General features: G+C 38.4%; 1 protein-coding gene across 1 annotated transcript in view; it reads right to left on the bottom strand.

The window, feature by feature from the left end:
* TBC1D5 (TBC1 domain family member 5) overlaps nucleotides 1–24,025 on the bottom strand; it is a 562,315-nt gene extending 538,290 nt beyond the window's left edge. The window contains exon 1 of the mRNA XM_046674041.1: nucleotides 23,877–24,025. The gene's annotated coding sequence lies outside the window, so the exon portion shown is untranslated. The remainder of the gene's footprint in view (nucleotides 1–23,876) is intronic.
* Nucleotides 24,026–25,670: the final 1,645 nt, after the last annotated feature.

Here is a 25,670-nt window from a genome sequence, read left to right as displayed (position 1 = left end):
TTTTCAAACTCTTCCAAAAAATTAAAGAGGGAATACTTCCTAACTCATTCTATGAAGCCAGCATTACCCTGATACCAATGACAGACAAAGGCATCACAGGAAAACTACAGACCAGTATCTCTTGTGACTATAAATGCAAAAATCCTCAACAAAGTTCTACCAAATTCAATTCAAGAGCATATTAAAAGGATTATACACCATGATCAAATGGGATTTATCCTAGGAATTCAAGGATGACTCAACATAAGAAAATCAGTGTAATACATATTAACAGAATGAAGGGGAAAACAACACACAATCATATCAGTTGATGCAGAAAATACATTTAACAATATCCAAACCACCCTTTCATGATAAAAACACTGAGAAAACTGGGAATTGAAGGGAACTTCCTTTACATGATAAAGGGCACTTACGAAAACTCCACAGCTAATAGCATACTCAATGGTGAAAGACTGAACTATTCCCCCCTAAGATCAGGAAAAAGACTAGGATGCCCATTTTTACCACTGCAATTCAACAACGTACTGGAAGTGCTAGCCAGTGCAATTAGACGGGAAAAAAATAAAATGCATTCAAATTGGAAAGAAAGAAGTAAAACTATCTCTATTCATAAGTGAAATGATCCCATATATAAAACAAAATCCCAAGGAATCCTCAAGAAAGCCACTAGAGCTAATAAATAATTTCAGCAAAGTTGCAGGGTATAAGATCAACACACAAAAATCAGTAGTGTTCCTATATACCTGCAATGAATGACCCAAAAGGAAACTGTTATTCCATTTACAAAAGCATCGAAAAGAATAAAATACCTAGACATAAATTTCGCCAGGGAGGTAAAAGATTTATACACTGAAAATTACAAAAGATTGTTGGAAGAAATTAAAGTCGGCCTAAATGAAAAGACATTCCATGTTCATGAGTAGGAAAACTTAATATTGTTTAGATGTCAATACTACCCAAAATGATCTATAAAGTCAATGCAATCCCTATCTAAATTCCAACAGCCTTTTTTGCAGAAATGGTAAAGTCTATAGCTAAGCTGTACAGAGTTTATTTTGGAGGTGATGAAAATGTTCAAAATGGACCTTAGTGATAAGTGTACAACTCTGTGAATATCTTAAAGCCAATGAATTTTATATTCTAAATAAGTGGATTGTTTGGCATGTGAATTATATCTCAATAAAGCTGTTAAAATATAGTTCTCCCTCACTCTCTAATACTCTCCCTTTATACTCTCTTCATGGATCTCTACTCTGAAATATATTCAATTATAACCTCATCTAAATGATATCCTCTAAATCTTTCTGATCAGCCCTGACCTTTCTCCTGACCTCCAGACCTGAATTTCCCCACTGCCTATTCCTACCACATGCACGACAGGAGTCAGGTCAGTCACAAAGTTCACATTTGTTTTCCTACTTCAACACACTTGGTCTCGGCTAACAGGTCCTAGTCTCTCATACCAGTAACACTGGTATCTCTCTGCCACCATTACCTAACTCTACCTCTCACATTCAGTCAGTTGCCAATTTCTGTCAGTTTCTACCTCCATAAGATCTTTCTTTCTTTTCCTTTCAATTAATAGTCATTATCTCAAAACAGCACAATTTCCCTTTCTTCAATTCCTCTCCTCTCCAATACAGCATTATATTCCCAAATACAGGTCCAGAAATTCACAATGTAATATGTACTATACTTTCCTCCTCTTAAAACCCTTCAGTAGCTTTCCACTCACTACAGAATAAAATTCCACTTCTCCACAGTTTGATCCTCAAAATCTCCTATAAAGTGGATTCAATCCACTTACCTAATGTCACTACTTCTTCTGTCATTCTTGAGCCCTGAATGTCAGCCTCCCAAAAGCCCTTATTCTGTTAGGCACAACCATGGATTTCTCACCTGGGTGCTTTTTCTTAAGACTTTCTCCACTTAACTAAATTCCAAATCCTCCAAGACCTATGTGCCTTTATTATTCTCTCAAAATATACATTTCCTCAAGTCTAAGATGCTATCAAATTGTAAGACATCTGCCAATTTTAGAAATGTTGAAACTGTGGAAAAAATATATGCTTCAGACACAGTAAAGTACAGTAAATATCTTCTTCCGCCAAATTCCTTCAATAGTGTATTTCTATTTAACTTATTTCTTAGGCCTTACATTATAACTTAATGTCTGTTCACCCCATTAGATTATAGGCTTCTTGAGGACAAAAATTCTGTCTTCCTCATCTATGATATAGCAGAAATCCTATTAGAGTTTGAGTAAGACAATCCAGACTGGAGTGTGTACAGAAAGAAGAAAACAGTACTAATAACAACACCTATCTCATGTTTATCATCAGAATAAATTAGAGAATATACATTAAAATCAATGTGCAAAGTGGATCTTATTCCAATGCAGGATTTTGGGTATTTTAAAAGATACATTTACTAAAACTAAATGTCACACTGCAAATCTGTCACTCTTCAATATCAGAAGCTATATTAGGGAATACAGGAAATGTTCCTCAAGAAAATTTCTACAGGAAATTACTACATCCCATAACACTTCAGTAACACAGCCATCACCCAGCTCCAAGAGAGCAAAGCACCCTCCCAGTGCCATAGAGCACAGCAGAGATCATGAGTAGTAAGTGGTTCCCATACCTGCTTCGAGAGAACAAGGTCTGTGACGTTCCTGTTTCTAATCCTACAAGAGTGATTCCCAAGGAGAACAAGTAACAGAATATCCAGAAAGGCATGTAAAATTTGAAAACAAAACAGCATTCTATCCATTTCTTTGTTTTAAAAGTTGTATTACTTACTTTGAATTTTCATATAACATAGAAGAGTCTATCAAAGAGGGGCATGGATTGAGAAGCTCAGCACTAGGAGGCACTTAGATGAAATGACATAAAGACACCTTCAAGAGTTTATGTCCAGCACTCTTCTCTTGCCTGGTCTAGTGTAATATCCTCTCAACAGCTCTCCTGCCTCTAGATGGCACCCTCCTGAACTCATTTTCCACACATGGAAAAACAGAGCTAAAATAAGTTATTATCAGGCCACTTCACTATACCTTCAGGAGCTCCCTGTCTGCTTGAGAATAAAAATAACTTGGCCTCTGGGGCTGGCCCCGTGGCCGAGTGGTTAAGTTCACGCGCTCCGCTGTAGGCGGCCCAGTGTTTCGTTGGTTCGAATCCTGGGCGCGGACATGGCACTGCTCATCAAACCACGCTGAGGCAGCGTTCCACATGCCACAACTAGAAGGACCCACAACAAAGAATATACAACTATGTACTGGGGGGTTTGGGGAGAAAAAGGAAAAAAATGAAATCTTTGAAAAAAAAGAAATAACTTGGCCTCTCCCTGGCTCCCCAGTTCCATTTTATGAGCCAAACTTGACCCTCCAGGCAACCGTGACTGAAATTTCTTGCACGTGCTTTAAGCTCTTTTAGGCTTTGGAGGCTTTACACAAGCTTCTCCTCCTTCCAGCAGCATCCCTTCCACCTCTCTTTACCAGTTCCAACCAATCCTTTAAAGCTCAACTCAAGTTTCCAACTCCTGAAAGCATCCCATAATCTACAAGATTGGGTTCATGGTTCCTCCCTTGAGTGCCTACAAAACCATGTCCCCATCTGTAACTTATCACACATTCTATTGAAATTTAACAATTAAAAGTAACCTTTAAAAAAAATTCTCTTACAGTAGACTGTGAGTACCACAAAACCAAGAACCAAGTGTTTTCAACTTTGGAGCTCACTTACCTAATAAAGTGCCGCTCAGTAAATGTTTTAACTGAATTGAAATGCCGATCTTAACACTGGTTTTTGAGAAACTATCTTTCCATTGTCAAAAAAAAAAAAAAGAACTGAGAGGTCTTTTTGTTAGTTTTGCTTATTTTTTTTTTTAGCAAAGTCTTCTTAATAGCTAACACTGCACAGGTACACAGGTATATTGATGAATATTATAAATTAGCAACACAGTTGTTGAGCTAGTCAACTAAATGCTTTCAGATCCATTCCCCAGACTTACCTGTGCTGCTCTGTATCACAGGCAACTGCTTATTTTCCAAGTAACCGTGCCCCTGGCTTTCAGGAAGATTTGGCCAGTTGGGAGGCACTCCTGGGTGGAAGGCAGGAGAGGGAGAAGCCAGAGGGTATTTCTCCTCCACACTCCCCACTTCCTGACACATCCTTGGCAGAAGCTTTGTCTCTTCCATAACTCCACTTTCCTCCAGACAGTCCTGCCCTTGATGTCCCAGCTCCCATAATGAAGCCCCAGCTATGGCTCCAGCCACTCAGCCCTGGCTTCTGTACTCTGGTAATACCAGCTTTTCTCATCTTCTCCCAAGCCCTAATGGTGTCACAGAGGCTTCCAGATGTTGTTAATATCTGGTTTGTCTCACAGTCCCATTTGGCTTCTCAGCAATCACCTTTGCAGCCACTTCCTAGTTTAATTTTCCTCTGTTGAAAGACCTATACTGGTTACTATTTTCTGCATAGATCCTGACTAACTGTGTTTTTAAATGTCATTTAAAAAAGAAGTATCAAATAGTGTAATGCCTCAGCATACTAGAGCATAAAACTTTTAATCTTAAAAAAAGCTTATTACACAAAAATATTCTAAATATAGTAATGGGGGGAAGGTGCAGAGAGTGGGAGAGACAGTGGGAGGGTGAGGGAACCACGTATTAAACTCTTCAAAGTAAAAATAAAGATTACAACATTTTATTCATACCAAAGTGTTCCTCACTGGAACGAAGTCTCTCCTCAGATGCAATGTTTGCGTGAATTAAGTCAATCATTTATAATAAAAATGTCACTTTTGGGGCTGGCCCCATGGCCGAGTGGTTAAGTTCGTGTGCTCCGCTGCCGGCGGCCCAGTGTTTTGTTGGTTCGAATCCTGGGCGCGGACATGGCACTGCTCATCAAACCACGCTGAGGCAGCGTCCCACATGTCACAACTAGAAGGACCCACAACGAAGAATATACAACTATGTACCGGGGGGCTTTGGGGAGAAAAAGGAAAAAATAAAATCTTTAAAAAAAAAAAAAGTCACTTTTTAAAAACTTATTTAGTAGAGGGGGAAAATTGGAAGGATTATGGGAGTTGTAGTCAGTGCAGACCAAGACATCTGTTTGGAGGAAAAAAATGCTAACGTCCTCCTGTCAGGGACTTATCATTCAAATCCACAAAATTCAGTCCTTTTTCAAGACAAATCCATCCAGACTAATCAGCTGAAACATATGCCTTTAACCATTAATCTTATTTCGTAAATTCTTTCAAAGATCATAAAATGTTAAAGTTGAAAAGAACTGCTTTAAACATAAGGAATAAGGGCATAATTTGTAAACAGTGCAGTGTTAACAACCGATCATTACAGGACTTCTCGACTCTCAGGTAATCATTATATGAAATTCCTTAAATAGAACTAGTCTAATAAAATAATTCAGTATTTGCTCACCATCCATAAAATATTTCAGGAAAGGAAACACTTCTAGAGCAGAGAGAACATCTATTATTTGTTTTTATTTTGTGAATAAACAGTATTTCTTAATCACTGAATTAGTTTATCCTTGACCTCCACAGAAAAATATTAGACAACAATCCCCAAACTAAAGCGAAAGATCCATTTAAGATTACAGACTCGGAAGAATGAGATTTGTAAAGAAAAAAGGGCCTGACATAAATAACAAGAGGCATTTCCTGAGCTACTATGTACTGCTAGGAATTTTATGTAAATCATCTCATTTTACTTAAAACTCCCTAAGGCAATATCACAGTGAGGAAAGGAAACACAAACAAGTTACAAATGTTTTCTAAGTTACCCAACCAGCAAACAAGAGAAGTAAATGTGAGTCCAGTCTCGTCTGGCTCTAGAGTCTAGTTCTCCCCTCTTTTCTCTGGGACAGTATTCCCTGTGAGTGATTTCAAGCTAAAAATAAAAAGAGAATACTTTAAAAAAAAAAAAAAGCTAAAACAACATGACAATCTCTAGTTAGTATTTTAAACTGTATTTAATATTATCAAAGCTCGGGGCTGGCCCGTGGCCAAGTGGTTAAGTTTGCACACTCTGCTTCGGTGGCCCAGGGTTTCACCGGTTCAGATCCTGGGGGTGGATATGGCACCACTCAGGCCACGCTGAGGCAGCATCCCACACAGCACAACGAGAGGCACTCAGAACTAGAATATACAACTATGTACTGGGGGTCTTTGGGGAGAAGAAGACGAAGGAAAAAAACAAAGATTGGCAACAGATGTTAGCTCAGGTGCCAATATTTAAAAAAAAACAACAAAAGAGAAATTCATTAAATAAATATTAGCAAACTTTCACACATCTTTAACATAAATAATACTTGTATAAATATCAAGAGAGCTTTACTTAGCATCTACTCTGTGTCAAGCTCTGCAAATAGAACAGATTACAAGAAGGACCTACCTCAAAAAGTTCGTAATTACCAATTAATTAATAAACATTTCTCACTGATACAAAAGCCCTAAAATGAGACCTGCATCTTCAAGCCACCATCCAGCCTACTTCCCTCACTCTGTGCATGACTCATCATTATATGCTGACAGAACAGTCTGGCAGATCTTCTCGGTTAACTATTCCTCCTAGTTGTCTGATTAATGTCTGAAAACTCAGTGAAATCGAAGTCACTACCCTAGCCCCTTTGTGCAAATTATTAAATTTGCTTTCTAGTCGCTATGTGGTCACCAGTATTCTCTATACTACTTTTTTAAAAATGCCCACTCCACTGAAGGAATACATTTTACATCACAACCCAGTACATATATACATGTTACATAACTGAAACAAAAATTTCATGACAACCACATTTATCCTCACTGTGCACAATGCACTTGAGATTTCCTAATTTTTTTTTAATGCTGGAAGCAACCTGCTAAAGACCTCACAAACAACGAACATGCAATTAGAAGAACGCCGCTCTAGAGCCCAACCCCATAAAGGGACTGCTGAGATGAGTGCTTCCCTTCATCTTCCTCTCCGCACTGAAGGAGGACAACGTCAAGGAGAAAAGAAAAGGAAAAGGACAAAAGAAAAAAGGTTTTCCCTAAAGTATGATGGTTCTTGGGGATTATTTTTATTAACGTACTTATATTTTAGTAAGGTAAAATATACCTAACATGAAATTTACCATTTTAACGATTTTTAATTGTACAATTCAGTAGCATTAAGTACATTCACAATGTTGTACCACCATCACTATTTACTTTCAGAACTTTTTCATCATCCCAAACAGAAACTCTGTATCTATTAAACAAAAACTCCCCATTCCCACTCCCCTAGGCCTAGCAACCTCTAATTGATTTTTATAACATTCCATAAACATATACAAAAGAAGTGAGGGGCTGGTCCAGTGGCATAGTGGTTAAATTCTCATGCTCCACTTTGGCGGCCCAGGGTTCACAGGTTCAGACCCAGGGCGCCGGACCTACACACTGCTTCAAGCCATGCTGTGGCAGAATCCCACAAACAAAATAGAGGAAGATTAGGACAGATGTTAGCTCAGGGCTAATCTTCCTCAACAAAAAAAAAAGGAAAGGGAAAATAACGAATCCCTATAGACACATGACCCAGACTCAACCAATTATCAAATTTTGCTACATGTTTTCACTTGTCCCAGACATTGTTATTTTTACCCCTACTTACTTAGAAAATATAAAAGCTATGACTCTTTCTTAAATAACCACAATGTCATTATCACAGCTAACAATATTAACAATAATTCCTTGGTATCATCAAATATTGAAATTTTATAAATATTATCAACTTAATTATTAAAAATACTTGTTTTCACCAAATTTTCCATTTATCCTCTCAAGGCTGCAATGATTTCTGAATAATTTCTTGAGTAAACTGTTTTATAAAAGATAATCACTATTCAAGACCAAAAAAAAACACGTTTTAAATGAAAGGTTTCCACAGAATTCTACAGTAGTCACCCAGACTGCTAAGCCATTAAGGAGAGACTCTATTGTTTTCCACTAAAAATCTAGAATGTTACTTATGTCATAATGGGAATGTTTTCTCAGCAAAATACCACAAAAGTAACCCAGTAAAACCTGAAAGCATCATTACTTATCTTACACAAGCAATCATTAATAACTAGAAAAACCCATTTGTCTAGTGTTACTTCTAAAACTGGACTACTAGATGAACTTAAAAAAATTAGATCGCTTTTGTTTAACCTATCAGTGTTCCTAACAGTGTTGTGGAATATGAAGATACGATTATAGCTAAAAATCTTTGGTTCTGCAAAAAAGCCAAACTAGAGCACTGAAGAGAGGTATGACTAAACTCCAGCTAACAGACTATAGTAGTAATTTCTATTCCTATGAGGAATGACTTTGATTCACATAAATAACACTCATTTTCAAAATATAAAAGATTTGAAGAGATAAAAGACAAAATGGGCTCATTCAATTTTAACCTATAATTTTTCACACAGTACAACCACTAGTTAAAAAGAAATTACCAACCTGTGGAATATAAACAACCAAAGCTCAAAATATGAAATACAAAGTCAAATGTAAATAAGAAAAAAAACATCTACATGAGTTACATACACTGTCTTTTCTAATCCTATATATTTTTACTAATGCAAAATACATCAAATTAGAAAGTATAATCCTAAAGTGCTTTAAAGTTTGGGACTACAAAGGATTACCTCCAAGATCAAAAGCAGCACGGCACGAATGCCAACAGCACATGATCTCACTGCACAAAAATTTGCTGCTGCTCAATTTTTTGCATCACAAGTCTCTAAAGTAAATCAAAACAGTTACAACGCTTACGATGTTTAGTAGGAAGCATTTGTGCGTGTGTGTATTCAAGTAAAGTTGTGTCACTATTTTTACCCATATCATTTTCAAATTATTTGACTGGCAATCCTGGAACTTCTTGAAAGACAAAAAATGTCTGTTTTAGTTGTGTCTCTGTAACCTGAATATACTCAAAAGCTACAACTATAACATATCACTGTAACCAACATTCTAAAAATGATGTCAAGGTCCAAAAATAAAAACTTGAGTTGTCTTCATTATTTTTTAAATTTTGCTATGATAATAAGAAATGTGGTTTAAAAATGCAATCCGCTAATACATTCTACATAGTTATCACTAATCAATGAGGGAAAATGTCTAGATGTTGAATAAAGAATAAAAAAGAGGAAATAATTTGCAAGGTGTACAATTCCACATAATAAAAGATTCTATTTCATGTCGACTATAAACAACAAAAAGCAGAGAAAGGAAAATCTTGGTCTAAATATTTTATAGAAATTAGTATTCTCAATTCAAATAGCAATAATTAGAGTACTCTGACACTCCCACTCTAAATTTTTGAAGGTCAATTCATTTATTTAACTTCTGAAAACTAAACTATAAAATTTGAAGTACATACCTGAAAGCCATTTTTTGGACTGAATTCCCAAAATTTCAGGTTTACCATAAATTAACTGTTATCATGAACTTTAACTTCAAGAGACAGAAATACAGTGTGTGCACGTGTGCATTTTGTGGCTGGCAATCTTTCTAATTTTCTTATCTTACTGATTTCATCTTGCCTTCTTCTGTGACGTGAAGAATGAGAAGCTGCCTAAACTGTAGGCAGCATTCACAGCTGATCTGATGCAAAATTACCCACCAAATCAACAGGTGAAGCCACATTCTGACAATTTTTAACTTCAAAAAAATGTATCATTACTATCAGTGTCCATGATCTTCAACGCTAAAAGTTATGGTCAACTCTTTTTATATCATCTGTACAGTAAAATATTTCAAATTCCTTCCCAGATGCAATTCACTCTTCTGTGTTACTCAGTAGTAACAAATAGTTGGGAACCCATTAAGAGCCACTGACTGTACTCACTGCTTTTTACAAACACTACTCTATTCCCCACTATACACCTGCAAAGTAGTCTTATCTCTTTTTTCTACAGATGAGAAAACTAAGTGTGAGAAGAGTTAAGTCACATGACCAAGACAATTAATAAATGGTAGAGCCAGATTCTAATCCAAGTCCATCTTTAAGGTCTGTTTGCCCTTCTCAGCATTCTAGACTCCCAGTTATGCTAACCTTGTTCACAGGTTAAAAAAAAAAAAATCTCCAACTATTTGTTCTCCAGAAACTTGTCCTTAGGACTAGGGAATGAGAATAAAGTCATTTCCAGGGGTTATTTTTGCAAATACCAAGACACAGTTTTCTCCAAATTCTTCTTGATTTGACTTTTAATATTTCAAATATAAATATTAAATTTATATCATTGACACAGCAAGACTTCAAAACATGCATCAATCACCACAAAAAACTTCCTGCAACAACATCCCACTGTTTACTGGCTTCCATTTCTGCTCCTGAGGCGTCAGCTATCAGGGTAACCACCACAGCTACTCTAAAGCTAATCTGTCCTTTGTTCTCTGCCAATATTTAACATATTCTCTTTGTTACTGGTGTTCTCCATGTTACTATGATGTGTCTAGAAGTATATTTCCTTTTAGCTATTCTGCTTCTAATTCTCTGAACTTCTTAAATCATGGACTGGTGTTTTTCATCAGCTCTGAAAAATTCTCAGCTATTCTCTCTTCAAATATTGCCTCCTTTTCCATTACATCGCCCTTCTACAATTAGAAAACTCATGAAATACTGTTAGACCCTCTCATTCCATGTTCTATATATTTAAACCTCTTTCTTTTTACACACTTCCTTGTCTTTCTGTACTACATTCTGGATAATTTCTTCTTTGTCTAGTTCATTAATTCTCTTTAGTTGTATTTAATCTACTGTTAACCACACCAGTGGGTTTTTCATTAAAATTACTGTATTTTTTATTTCTAGAAGTTTTGTTCAAGTCTTTTTAAAATCTAAGTTTCCTCTTCCTTGCAGACATTCTCTTTTTGTAAATGTAACAGTTGTATTATAATCTCTGTCTGATAATTCCAAAATCTGAAGTTTCTGAGAGTCTACTTCTGTCAGTTGTCTCTCCTACTTCTTACTCATGGTGCCTTGTTTCTTTGTGTGCTTGGTTGTATTTCATTGTGAGCTAATTCTCTAGAAAATTACTAGTGGGAATCACTTGGGACCTAAGATAAAAATGTATTCTACCTGAGAGGACTTTCATTTGCTTCTAGCAGATACACAGAACCACTTTAAATTCACAACTTGAGGAGTTTTTTGGACAACCCAGGTGACACTAATTTGAGCAGCAAATGAAGAAGAGGTAAGGTTCATGGTTATAACGTTTTTATAAGATTGGCACCTGAGCTAACATCTGTTGCCAATCTTTTTTTTTTTTTCTTTTTCTTCTTCTTCTCCCCAGTGCCCACCAGTACATAATTGTACATTCTAGTTGTAGGTCCTTCTGATTGTGCTATGCAGGACACCACCTCAGCACGGCCCGATGAGTAATGCCATGCCCATGACCAGGATTCAAACCAGCGAAACCCTGGGCCACCAAAGCAGGAGCGTGCAAACTTAACAACTCGGCCACGGGGCTGGCCCTAATAACTTCTTAGGAATAGGTGTTTTTTCAGGTCCAAGACAACTATTCTTGCAGCCTCCTGTGAGCCAGAGCCTGGGAAGATTTTAATCTTGGTTTACCCATGCTCTATGGGCATAGCTCTTTGGAGTCCCAGTTTTATAGGGAAGAAATTTCCTATTAGACGCCCTTCCTTAGGCCAATTTGGCTCTAATTTCTAAGCCCTGTGCCTTATGAGGCCTTCAAAACCAAAGTAAAAGTTCCCTAGAATGTGACAAATGTCCTCAGAGGAAAAGCAGTTTTAATATTCTACTTACTTCTCTGAAGCCCTTCATTCATGTAGATTTTTGGCCTGGTAATTTCTTACTGTTACGTCAGCTCTTAAGGAAAAGAAAAATTTTTCTAGAATTTCTAATTCTTTTCAGGGAATTACTTTGTCCATATAACCAAGCTGAGCAAATTATTGTTTTCAATTTTAAAACGTTTCATACTTTTATATTTCAATCACTAAAAGTTTCATTTTGTGGGAAAGTACAACACATAGCAAGGAACAATTTGTCTTTATTCAGCTTGATTCACTGGTACTGTCTAGGATAAAATTTTGCCAAATCCCAAAACAGATCAATTCCATTATACTACAAGACTATTAAGAAATGGACAAGATTCTGAAATTAATTCCCCGAATAGAAATCTGTATAATTGCTATGGAATTTATTGGTCTGCTGATTTTTCCCCACCAGCAATATGTATAATGTACAAAAATTTTATAATTGAAACTACTGGAAGATTGGCCAGAATGGCAAAAAGATGACAAAAAAGGAAGAACTAAGTTCAATCTTGTCTCTGCCAAGAAACAAAATCATAAAGATATGGAACTACATAAAAATTTAATAGTTCTTTATAAGATTTTATATATAGTCTTATATAGACTTTATAAGAAGTCTAAAAATGAAATCATGTGCCACATAACATTTTGGTCGATGACAGACCACACATATGATGGTGGTCCCATAAGAATACTATCATACAGCCCAGATGTGTAGTAGGCTATACCATCTAGGTTTGTGTAAGTACACTCTACAATGTTCGCATAACGATGAAATCACCTAATGACGCACTTCTCAGAATGTATCCCCATCGTTAAACAACACACGACTATATAAGCAAAATTGGGAATATTTGGCAAGATATAATAGGCAGAGTTAAAATCTAAAATATACAAAATACTCTTGAAAATCAGTAAGAAAAAAAATAAACATTCCCAGAAAATAGACAAAGGGTTTAAACAGGCACCAAAGAAATAAAAAAAAGCAATCTATCACTTTCTGCCAATAGGTTAAACAAAAGCAATGATTTACAATACCTTCAGGTAGCAAGGTTATGGGCAAATGTAATTTATATCCTGCACTAAAAGTTGGTGTATAAATTAATATTATCTTTCTATTAGGCAGTTTGGCAATAAGTATCAAAATCTAAATTATACATACCCTTTCATACAATAATCCCACTTCTAGAAATATATAGTAATAACAGTGCACGAGGATCCATGAAAAATAAAACTAAAAAACAGAACACAAAACTGATTAAAATTAAGAGTTCCATGCACAATTAAAACTTAAAAATTAACGGGGCTAGCCCCGTGGCCGAGCGGTTAAGTTCCCGCGCTCCGCTGCAGGCAGCCCAGTGTTTCGTTGGTTCGAATCCTGGGCGCGGACATGACACTGCTCATCAAACCACGCTGAGGCAGCGTCCCACATGCCACAACTAGAAGGACCCACAATGAAGAACATACAACTATGTACCAGGGGGCTTTGGGGAGAAAAAGGGAAAAAATAAAATCTTTAAAAAAAAAAAAAACTTAAAAATTAAGAAACTGAATAACAGAAAAAGAAATACTGTTTAAGAAAGGTGGGAATATAAGTTACTTTCTAAAATTTCACTTTATACTTTTTTTTTAAATGATATATTATCATGATTCTTTTGTGATGTAGTGGTTAAGATTTGGTGCTCTCACCACCACAGTCCGGGTTTGTTTCCTGGTCAGGGAACCACACCACCCATCTGCTGGCTGTCGTACCATGGCAGCTGCATGTTGCTGTGATGCTGAAAGCTATGCTACTGCTATTTCAAATACCAACAAGGTCACCCATGGTGGACAGGATTCGGTGGAGCTTCCAGACTAAGACAGACTACGAAGAAGGACCTGGCCACTCACTTCCAAAAAACCTGGCCATGAAAACCCTATGAATAGCAGCAGAGCACTGTCTGATATGGTGCTGGAAGGTGAGTACGACACAAAAAGACTGGGCAGGGTTCTGCTCTGCTGTACACAGAGTCACTAGGAGTTGGAATCAACTCAACAGCACTAACAACAATCACGATGCTTGGGAGATTGAAAGTATAGACAGGAATTAGCTCATCCAACAATTTTTGTAGTTTTATTTTTTGTTTGTTTAGCTCTGTGTAGTGGATTAAACACAGTAACAAATTTTCTGTCACTTTCTCCATCAAGAGATGGAGTTTAATTCTCCTCCCATTGAATCTGACTGACTCTGTTTAACCAATAGAATACAGCAGAAGTAATGCTCAACGGTTCCAAGCAACGCCTTTAAGAAGACGGGCTGCTTCCACTTTCTACCTCTTAGAATGCTTTTTCTTGGGACACTCCTCTCAGAACCCACCAGTCATGCCCACATGGAGAGGCCTCATGTAGGTGCTCTGATCAACAGCCCTAGTTGAGCTCCCAGACAGCAGCCAGTATCACCTGTCAGCCATGTGAGTGAGCCATTTTGGAAGTGGAAACTCTGACTTCTGATGAGCTGATACCAAGTAAAACAGAGATAAACTACCCCTACCAAGTGCTATACAAATTATAAAGTCATGAGTAAATAAACATTACTGTTGTCTTAAGCTACTAAGTGTTGGAGTGGTTTATCACACAGCAGTTAACAATCGGAAAAGTCTCTTATTTACTCCTGTTATATTTTCAGCACCTAGAACAGTACTTGGTATGGGACATCTACTTTTAATAGGCACAAAACCAGGAGTATGAGTAAAGATGATGTACACTGCCTTGGCACTTACAGAACAGTCAAAAGTGGAACACAGACTATTAGGTAAAAAGACTAGTATAATACATAATGAATGTTCCGTAGTAGTATAGGGTATCTGGCCAAATAGGAAGGGTACAACACAAACTCAGTGGTGTAAGGAAGCTTCCTAGAGCAGTGGCACTTAAGCTGATACCTCACAAGAGTCAGTAAGAGCAAGAGATAGAATATCCCAGGCTTGAGGTGAGCAAAATCATAAACAGTTCCAAAAACTCAAAAATTTCAGTACTTTATAATGAAATCACAGAGTATAGTGGAGGCAGAAGAAGGAGGCACAAGACTAAGAAATAGGTGACAGCACGGTACTCAAGGGTTTTAAGCTACAGAGTAAGAGAACAAGGTGAGAGCTTAAAAAGATCACCTAGCTACAGGGCCACCAGTCAGAAAACCTTACAGAAACATAGGCAAGAGATGATGATCAAGAGATAATAAACCAGAGTAGAAGTAGAGGGGATACAGAGAATGGACTCAAGAGATACACTCCACGGAGCTTGATGCCTTCACATGAGGATTTGGGAGAAGGGAGTAAAATGTGTTTGCCAGGTTTCTGGCTTGAACAATTAGAGAGAGAGGTGGTGCCACTCACCAGGATAATAAACTTGGGAGGAGGAATAGGTTTTGAAGAGAAGATGGTAAATTCACTTGCAGACATACTGAATTTGAGTTTTCTGTGGGCCATCCAAAAGTGGAGTTATCCAGTAGGCAATCAGATACACGTGTCTAAAGCTCAGGAAGAAAACGGGGTCGGAGATCTAAGATAAGAGATTCATCCTAAATTTTTCCTCTCTTTGTAACACTAATCTCTCACTATCTCCTCTGTAGTCTTCAACCATTCAGTCACTACTTTACAATTCTCTCACAATATGTCTTTATAAAGTATCTCTCTCTCATTTTGTTAACAATTCCAAAGCGGTGGTTTTATGTTATGAGGAAGCCCAAATTTAATCAATGTTTTGCCACACCCTTTGCAAGATAGGATGCATGATAGCCACTGGTCAGGCATTTTGCAGGTAGTTTTAGTGACCAGAAAGAGGAAAATCAGGGGAACTGATCAAGGCTACTTCACCGAATGAAAGAAAGCATCTGAACTCCTGATCAAAGTAGAAAGGAGGTAGGGGAGCAATTCTCTGAAGAAAGAAAACAAGGTATATCTGAAGAATAAATAGGAAGCCAGAAGATTATCCGAACAGCAGAGTTAGAAAAGTCCAGAAAGATAATCAGAAAGTAAAAAGGGGGCCAGAGAAAAAAGAGGTGACATACCAGGCACTTCCTTGTCCCAACCTCTCCCATTCTGTCCTACCTTCACTGCCTCCTGGTTAATTTATCACTTCCCAATGGTTTCCATTATACTCAGTTTTGACAATTACAGAATTTGGCTTGGAGAACTTTACGTAGACCATAGCAAGACCACTGCAGGATCGGATAGTAGCTTGAAAAGAAAACTCAACATAAGGAGTAGACAATTACACCACCTGAGTAGAAAAAGAAAATCATGATACTTGATACTGCAAATAAGCAAACACAACGTTGCAATGTCTGATCTCTGCAGTCTATCAGTCTTCTCTTTTAATCTCTGCCAAACCACACAGAGAAAATCTTCAAGCTCTAAGGAGACAAAAATGCAAAACCTCAGAGTAATTGCTTGGGAGGTGGAGCTGGACAAACACAATTACAAAGGAAGCTGCAAGCCCTAAGTACCAGAGAGCTGTGTACATTACTAGGAGTCTTTTGACAGGAAAGTAGAATCACAAAACTTCTGAGTTAGAAGGAGGCTTGGAGATTGTCTTAGTTTCAGCTGCTATCACCAAGTACAATACACTGGATAGCTTTTAAACAACAGAAATTTCTTTCTCACAGTTCTGGGGGCTGAAGTCTGAGATCAGGGTGCAAGCATGGTCAAGGTCTCATTGAAGGCCCTCTTCCAGATGGCAGACTTCTCGTTGCATCCTCACATGCCAGAGAGGAAGCAAGCTCTTTTGTGACTCTTATAAGAGCACTAATCCCAATCATGAGGGCTCCACCTTCATGACCTCATCTAATCCTAATTATCTCCCAAAAATCTCACTTCCTATAACCATGGGGGGGGGGTTCAACTTATGAATTTTAAGGGACTACATTCAGTCCATTACAGAGATCATCTAGTAGAGTGTTTTCCAGATATTTTAAAATCCTTTTTAGAGGTGAGTAGATCAATCCACAGTGATACCATATCAAAACATATTTCAAGTCAATGAAATTAAGAAAAGCAAAGCTTCCATTGAGAGAAAATTAATCATGAAAAAAATCCTTACATGGTATGCTTATCTACCTGGAAAATGTAAGAGAATCAACTGAAAGCTGTTATAATAAACAGATTCAGAAAGTGACTGGTTACAAAAAAATCAGTAGCTCTTCTATTTACCAACAATAGTCAGGTAGAAAAAAATAAACAGAGACACACACACATACATATATAAAGAGAAAAATCCAATTCACAACAATAAAAAATAAAATACAGTGGGAATGTACAAAAGACCAAATGATAAAGCTTCTGATGTCCAAGGAGAAAAAATAAATCATTCATTAAATAGTATCGAGAAAACTGGCTAATGAAAAGCATAAAAATTTTTGAAACTTCTAATTCATACTATACAACTAAACATATTCTAGAATAACTGCAAACCCAAAATTTAAAATTGAAACTATGAAAATAGTTGAAAAATATAAATTAATACCAATATAAACATAAGGTAGGAAAAGTCTACAAGATACATAAAGGAAGAACAAAATTTAACTACATAAAATGTTAAAACCTGAAAGAAAGCAGAAGGGGAGGAGGCATAAAGTCAATTATACCCAAATAAATCTGTTGAAATAAAGAAAACATGGCAATACAGAATAATGGCAAGTACAGGGCCTCTCAAACAGCTTTGCAGTCAAGGGTAAAGTGGTACAACCCTTCTGGTGGGCAATTTGGCCATGTGTATCAAACACGGGCATATCTTTTGACCCAATTATTCTGCTCAAAACAAGGAGTTAAACATGGGCCTATCTTTTGACACAGTAATTCCACTCACAACAATTTTTCCTAAATAAATAACAATGCATAGGCACAATAATGTTCAGTGTAGTACTTCTTGTCTTAAAGATTGAAAGGAATCTAGATGTCCAAGAATGGAAGACTACTTATGGTACATTCATATAATGAAATAGTATGGAGACGCTAAAAATTATGTGGAAGAGTAACAATATTAGTAATATAAAATATTAAATGAAAAACAAATGCAAGCAAAAAACTAGCATGAATCTACTTTTAGTTAAAAAATAAGTACAGCTACACATATACATTTATTTTTGTATATCTATAATACACATACATATATACACATACAACAAAGGACAAAGAAATTAAGATTAACCCCTAAATTAGTTAAGAGAAATGAAGGCTGGAGAAGGGAGGCAATTAATCCCAAGCATCCCTACACCACACACATCCACCTCTCAAGATGAGTATTCTTACCACAAGATTCTTGGACTTGATGAAGAAAAAGACGACTAGTTAAATGTGTGCAGTGGACAAAGACAGACATAACGGTACCACCTGCCCATCTCCTATCAAAACCACCTTCCCCACCAAATCCCACCAGGGATCCAGGGCAATCAATCCACTATCTCTCCCCAGGATGACAAGAGATGTAATGTTGAAAACTCCTCTTGGATTCCTGCACAGTAGCTACTGGGACACCTCCAAAGCGATTGATTCTGATCCCCACTGGTTATCCACAAACAGAATGCCCACCTCTGCAGCCAGGCCTGTAACTTGGGCTCAGTCTTCTTGCAATGTTGTATCACCCCAACTCCATCAGAAGGCAGGTGCATCTCCCACAAGGTGGTTATAGCAGAAGTGGGACTTACTTTCTCACTGATCTAATTATTCTAAAGATCCACTATTTATAAGTGAAGACCTAATTACTTTTGGTTCAACTTTTTTATCTTACTTAGGAACAAAATGTTTAGTAACACTAAGAGATAAAACATTCCTGCTAACCAACATTTGTTACTTGGCTTTCTAAACTAGGACTTGCAGTACAAATCTGACTCTTTTTTTCAGCCTCTCCCAAAGCAAGATAATCCTGATGGGAACTTTAAGAAATTCCCAACAGTGCAGGTAATTTATTTTTGATCACTTATTTTTAACAATTTCCACAACAGACATTACTTTTTGTAATAGGAAAAAAAAAAAAACCCTTTTTTTTCTACTGGCAGGCTAAACTGTCCCTGTAATTATTCAACCCAAGTTATGTACCCACAGCAGCATTTTCTTATTCAGATATACCACAACTAGTCTATTATAAATTATCATGTAAAACTAAATCCAATCGATTTAAAAAAGTAAATCAATCTTGTAAATGTAGACTTCATGACCCATAAAAAGGTAAAGGTAAGCATTCTTGTCAATACAAATTAATGAAAATTTGCAATCATCTATAATGCCTACTTCAAATCTCCTAAATTTATTTTGTTTCCAAAAACTAATCCAGGGCCAGCCTCAGTGGCCTAGTGGTTAAGTTAAATGTACTCTGCTTAGGCAGCCCAGGTCCAGTTCCTGGGTGTGGACCTACACCACTCGTTCATCAGTGGCCATGTTATGGCAGCAGCTCACATACAAAATGAGGAAGATTGGCAGTGGATGTTAGCTCAGGGCAAATCTTCCTCAGCAAAAAAAATATAATAAAAAAATTTAAAAAGTAATCGAATAACTACCTTTCCTAGGCAACTAAGTTAAGAAAAATAAAAAATCCGCAGTTACTAAATATTTTCAAGGAGTCAGTCACAGATACCACATGCAGCACAGAACAATGACTGAATGATATTATCTTCAGATGTTTTTCATCCAAACTAATGGACATTTAATGAGCACCTAATGCATGCCAGGCCCTACACTGGGTGCTAAAAACACAAAATGCTAACACACAGATCCCACACTCCAGTTCTCTGTCTAGTCAAGGAGGCCGGCACTATGATGAACATTGTTATAAAATATATATATACAGACCCCAATCCTTTATCTCCAATTCCAAAAATCTAAAAGTCTAAAAATTAAAAACTGTTTTCTAAGTTGTCAACAAAACATGGCCTAACTAATGTGAAGCTTTTTATAGTCTTTTTTTATTCTACTTAGTGTGAATATGTATAATTTTGCTGGGAAAATTAATGCGTATGATTTTGGGGTGACTGCTCCTATCCACAGGAGGATTCACAATATACAGCATATGCACCATATTAATTTTCTAAATTCCAAAAACTTTTTACATCTGAGACACACATGCCACCATGGGTTTCAGAAAAGAGGTTGTAGACCAGGTCCGGAGGATGCAAAGAAAGATGGATTATTTCAAGGAGCAAAGGAGTCAACTGAGGAAGTAAAAGTTATAGTCAGAGAAGCCTTCAGAAAAAAGGCTGTCTTGTTCTAGGCTTCACAACACCACACATGAAAATTTTAAACCAATCCTTTCATAAAACTACCAAAGACATCTTTTATTATTTCTACAGCCTTACGGCCTTGTTTTGAAAGATCTGAGCTGCCAAACCATATTTACACATATTTCATTCTCCAAACAGATAAGAGCATTACTATATACCAACTCTGCATTTTCATCAAAAAGTAAAAACTTTGTCTTCTTGGCCCATACAGCCTTATACCAAATAAATGTACAATTTCCATTAAGTTCATTCTAATATAGTCAGTCTTGATTACATGGATAGGATCAACCACACTCCAGATTATCCATAGTACAACATAATATTTAACACTTACAATGATAGCATTAACTATCTAAGCATTTTACATATATATGTATATATTAATATATTATGTTAATAAGGACACATTCAGTCCATAACAGAGATCATTTGGTGGAGCAGTTTCCAAATATTTTTAAATCCATTTGAGAGCTGAGTAGATCAATTCACAGTGATACCATAACAAAACATCTTATTTCAAGTCAGTGAAATTAAGAAAATCATCCCAGCACAGCTTCCATAAATGAAAATTAATCATGAAAAACCCTTACACCAAGATGGCTAGCTTCAGATGATATGCTTATCTACCTGGAAAATGTAAGAATTAACTGAGTATGTTATATACACAGATATGTATATGTTACACACACACACACACACACACACACTCATTTAATCCTCAAAACAACTTCCCCCTCCCACAACAGCCCCCAATAACAACCTCTAATTTCTCAAGTTCTAGCACACACTCAGTATATTACTGCCATTCTAATCATTTGTCCATGTTAAGAAAATTGCCTTATACTAGTGTACAAGCACCATTCCCCAGACTGGTGCTGATTCAGGACAAAGCTTTCAGGGGTCTGGGACAAAAAGGGGGTGGGGCATGGATGATATATTAATTTTCTTACGAAACACAAGTCATTCAACTTAAAATATCATACTTTATTCTGAGGTTGTCCTCACTTTTTCAATGTTAAAATATGATAACAGTGACCAATGCTTAGTTTTTTTATTGCCCTTACTGGCCAAATAAAAAGTCAGTAACCCAGTGAATCCCCCTAAAAACCCTAAGTGTTAGGATAACATAGAATAAATCTACCATGTATGAATGGAGGGGTGGAGGACAGGCATAGGCAGGAAATGAAGAACTGAAACTTGCGGGGTCAAAGGGAAGCAGACACTACTTTTACATTTAACAGTGACATACAAATTTAGAAAGAGACTGGTCCAGCAAACAAAATAAAGCTTTGCAAATTTCAGTCTCTTATTCAGAAAAGATCACAAGTATTGAGGCAGTTCCTCATTTTAAAGCAAGATAAAATGGGAGAAATAAAAAAAGATGATAAATTTGAACTTTAAAATGAAAGCAAAGCTCATAATTCTCAACAATTCTAGGAAAAAGGGATTTAAAAGAGTATCATTATTTGATTTTCTTCTAAAAAAGCAGCATAGGGAAGATCATTAAAAGCACGGGCTCTAGATAGCCAGCGGGCCACAATCCCAGCTCTGCATTAGCTCTGTAAACCTGAACATGTGACTTTTACCCTCTTTCTGCTTCAATTCCTTAAAAGATTAAATGAGTTAGGATAAGAAAGGTGCTTATAACAGTGCCCGGGACTTAGTAAGTGCTTCAAAAGTATACTGTCCTAAATATTATTTAATAACGTGAAGAAACAATGGTAAAGTAAGGATCAGAATGAAGATTACAAAAGTTATGTTACTAAAAGTACTTGATGTTATACTTCCATAAAGTTTTTTTAAAAGTAGAATCATTTTTACGTAAAGTATATGAGGTTACGTGTGACACTTTTATTTACTTTTCAACTTAAATTGTTTAAAAAATTACATTAGGAAAAAATCTGAATCCCGTTAACGATACCCTCAACAGGTAGAGACTCTTGATTGCTTGTAAGTTTGTGTCCAAGGCTCAGGAACGCACTACTCAACTGACAGCTGTATTTGAGCGAGTGAGAGACAAGACCAGACACTCAATACTTCCACCAAGAAAAGAAACTTTCATCCCAGCAGTGCATTCAGAGACATAAGATTCATAACCTATAGTTAAAAAACCTAACTACCCATAGATGAGCAAGTTAAGTACCCCAAGCTTCCATAGAAAACAGACAGACCAAGTAATGCAGGCACCACACAGCAAGCAGACCTGGTACCTGCACTCTTCCTGGGTGGGGCAGCTCCTCAAGTTCTGCTGGCCCCTCCCATAGGACCCTGACTGCCTGCTCACACTACATAAGGGATCTCCCTAAAGTAACCTTTCTCAGTTCATCCTGCTATTTGCCTTCTCTCAAACCACCTCTACACCCAGGGTGAATTATTAAAAGGCACCTCTTCTTTGATACATCATTTTATGTCTTAGCACACAAGTTATCTACATCCTTGCTCCTCAATAATGGTTCTTTGTCCAGCAGCTTTTAAGAGGAGCTTATAAGAAACGCAGACTAACAAACTGCATCACAGATCTACACAATCAGAATCTGCACTTTTAAACAAGAGTCCTAAGGGATTAAACAAGAGTTCTATGCACATTAAAGTTTGAGAAGCGCTGCTCTGTATGACTTGACTGCAGATAGATGTAAAATTTTAAATTTTACATTTGAATTTAGAGATACGGTATGAAAATTACCAAGACGTGGAATCAGAAAAGCTCAATAAAATAACCAACACATAAGTGAATTTCTTTACTACTTATATCAAGTGTTCAAAAGTTCATTTCAACAATGTCTACATTTAACGCTTCCTGCTTTATATCAGTATTTTGTGCAAAAGCACAACACCAGTAATACAGAGTTTTAGTGGGACTATATTTTGCTGTGCAAAGACTACCAAAAAATGACTAGGTTTAGAAATTTCAGAACAATCTAGCCTAAAGGTGTGCAACCTGCATGCTAAAATTTTGAGATTTAGTCCAAATCAGAGTTGACAAATGAAACTCTTTCCAAAAAGCTATTATTTAGAAAAAATCTAAAGGATGTAAACTTTAAACATAAATCATATTTCTGGAAGGAAAACTGTATACCAGCTAGTAATGAACAAACTGCAGGACACGTGTAGAACCGAAAACTGTTTTGGAGGCTTGTGTTCCTTTTTCCAGGAAGAGGAGGGGGAACAAAAATCAACTTTCACCCTCTGTAAAGTTCTTCGCATATCCTGAAAGCCCTCAATTTGCACGTTGTTAAGGTGAGTAAACTTAAGTGGTACTAAAACAAGGTCACGTTTCTTTTCTGACAAGTGAAAGGCTTCTCCCTCTTCCAAAGGCTGCATTTTAACAGATTTGGGGATTCCGGGCGCGTTTCGCTTCCGGTCCACGAAGGAAGCGTGCTGCCCACGGCTGAAACGAGCAGGGAAGCCTACCGAGTAGGAAGTCGAGCCCGAGTCCCGCCGCCGGGCTCTGCCCTCTTGCAGCAGCTGGCCTCGCAGCCTAGACCCCGACCTCCTGAGGGAGGGGAGGCGGGCAGGCTGGGGGAAGCAGCCGCCTCCCCGGCCCGCCCTGGAGCTGGGGGAGCCCCCCCCCCCGCCACCCAGCCCCCACGCCGACCCGGGAGGCACACGGCCGGGGGGCGGCGGCGGCACCCTCAGGCCTTCCCGGGAGGCGGCAGCAGCTGCAGCAGCGGCGCGAGGGGAGGTGGGACTCGTTCTGAGAGGCTGAGGGGGAGGCCGGGGCGGGAGCCACTGCATGTGGGGGCTGCACTGGAGGAAGGCGGAGGCGCTCGGGGGCTCGGACCTTCTTATGATTATCATCGTCATCGTTTTGTTTTACCTGTGGCGCAGAAGGGCTCCCCAGCTCCTACTCCCTGAATCCTCCTCCTCCTCCTCCCCTCCTCTTTCTCTCTCTCTCCCTCAGTCTCTGCCGGGCGCTCGTGGAACCGACCGGGCCAGAAAGAGAACAGGATGGGAGGGGGTGGTGGCGGCGGCGGTGACCAACGACCACGTGACCACGCTCGCGCCGTAACGGCGACCGCCTCCTGCCGCGCGCCCTCCCCGCGCTCCACCTCTAATAACCCCGCGCCTCGCGCGCCCGGGACGCTCGTGCGCAGGCGCCCGCCCGGGCTTGGAGACTGCGCGGGCGCGCGACGCGCTCTTCCTGGGGGCCTGGTCTGTGGGGCCCCGCGAGGCGCGAGGTGGGCGCTGAGCAGCGGGCTGAGCTGTTCTTTGCGGAGCCGACCGGCTGCCAGGGCGCATGCGCAGGATGGCTTTTTTTTTTTTTTTTTTGCCTTGTAAGCTGGCACTTCTTTCCCTCTCTTCCCCTTCCATCCTCTCCTCTGACCACCACACGTTTGGAGACTGGGAACCTGCCTCTGCGACTTGGCCATTCACGCTCACACCACTACATTCCCAGGGTGGGACTGAGGAAAGGGAGATGTCAGGGACCCTCCTGGGGTGCTGAGAGGCTGGCCCTCCTGCCCAAGAATTTACATTTCCTTGCTGCATGTAAATTGCCTTCCATTGGACATTTTTCTGTAGCTGAGTAGACTCCTATTCATGCTTCAAGACCCAGCTCATTTGTCACTTCCTCTGTGAAATGCACCTCATTCCGCTTTGGGGCAGTCAACATTTTGTGCAGACCTACTTAGTATAACTCATAGAGAAATAATACGTAACAGTGTTATTTTACAAACCTACAATACTAGGTTCAGATTTTATCTTTGCTCATAACCCAGGACAATATGTGTCTTTAGCATTGTGGTATCTCTGTAAAGTTCGGATTGACTCTCAGAACGCAGGCAATGTCTAAACTCTGTGCCTTGTTGCCCTCTCCCTTTGCTTAGTCATGATTTAACATTCCCTTTAACCTAGGCACGTGGAGTGCCAGTGTTTGTTTCCCCAATATGAAAGCCTTTGAATAGTAATTCGAATTAGAGTGGTAAATGCTTCACCTAATAAAAAAGGTTTATGGTCTGTTATTAGGCTACCTTCACAAAGAGCTCCAAAGGAAGTTGATACTGTTGAGTGCAGAAAAAAGATACCAAGGCAGAGAAAGGTTGAATTTCCAAAGGTTAGCTAGCTTGAGAGGAGGGTCCCTGTGTGGGAGACCTTTGTTCACAAACAGACAAACCCTGCCCTTCACATGGATTTCCTCTCTGTTTGCCCTTTTGTTGCAGAAACTGGACAGGTGAAGTTAGTGCCTCCCTCCAGATTTAATCAGGGTAAATAATTAAACTGTAAGGGCTGGCACAGTTGTGCAGCAAACTTCCCACGTTCTGCTTCTCGGGCACCAGTGGTCACTAGTTCGGATCATGGGTGCGGACATGGCACCGCTTGGCAAAAGCCATGCTGTGGTAGGTGTCCCACGTATAAAGTAGAGGAAGATGGGCATGGATGGAATAGAACTAGCAACAAAAGCCCAGAAAATGTTGATAGAGAAACAGTATTAACGAGGGCTACTGAGAAACTAGGAAACTCACAATCCTCAATACCCCAATCTCATGTGTCTGCAATGTTGGTGGACTCTTCTGCCTTACCAATGTATACACCCACAGAGTGATCCTCCCCAGTAGTTTCAGCTACCATTTCAGATATGCTGGTAGCATTCCAGTCTAAATATCCAGTCCAA

The sequence above is a fragment of the Equus quagga genome, chromosome 1 (assembly GCF_021613505.1).
Source record: "Equus quagga isolate Etosha38 chromosome 1, UCLA_HA_Equagga_1.0, whole genome shotgun sequence".
NCBI lineage: Eukaryota > Metazoa > Chordata > Mammalia > Perissodactyla > Equidae > Equus > Equus quagga.
This window is presented reverse-complemented; position numbering and strand designations above follow the sequence as displayed.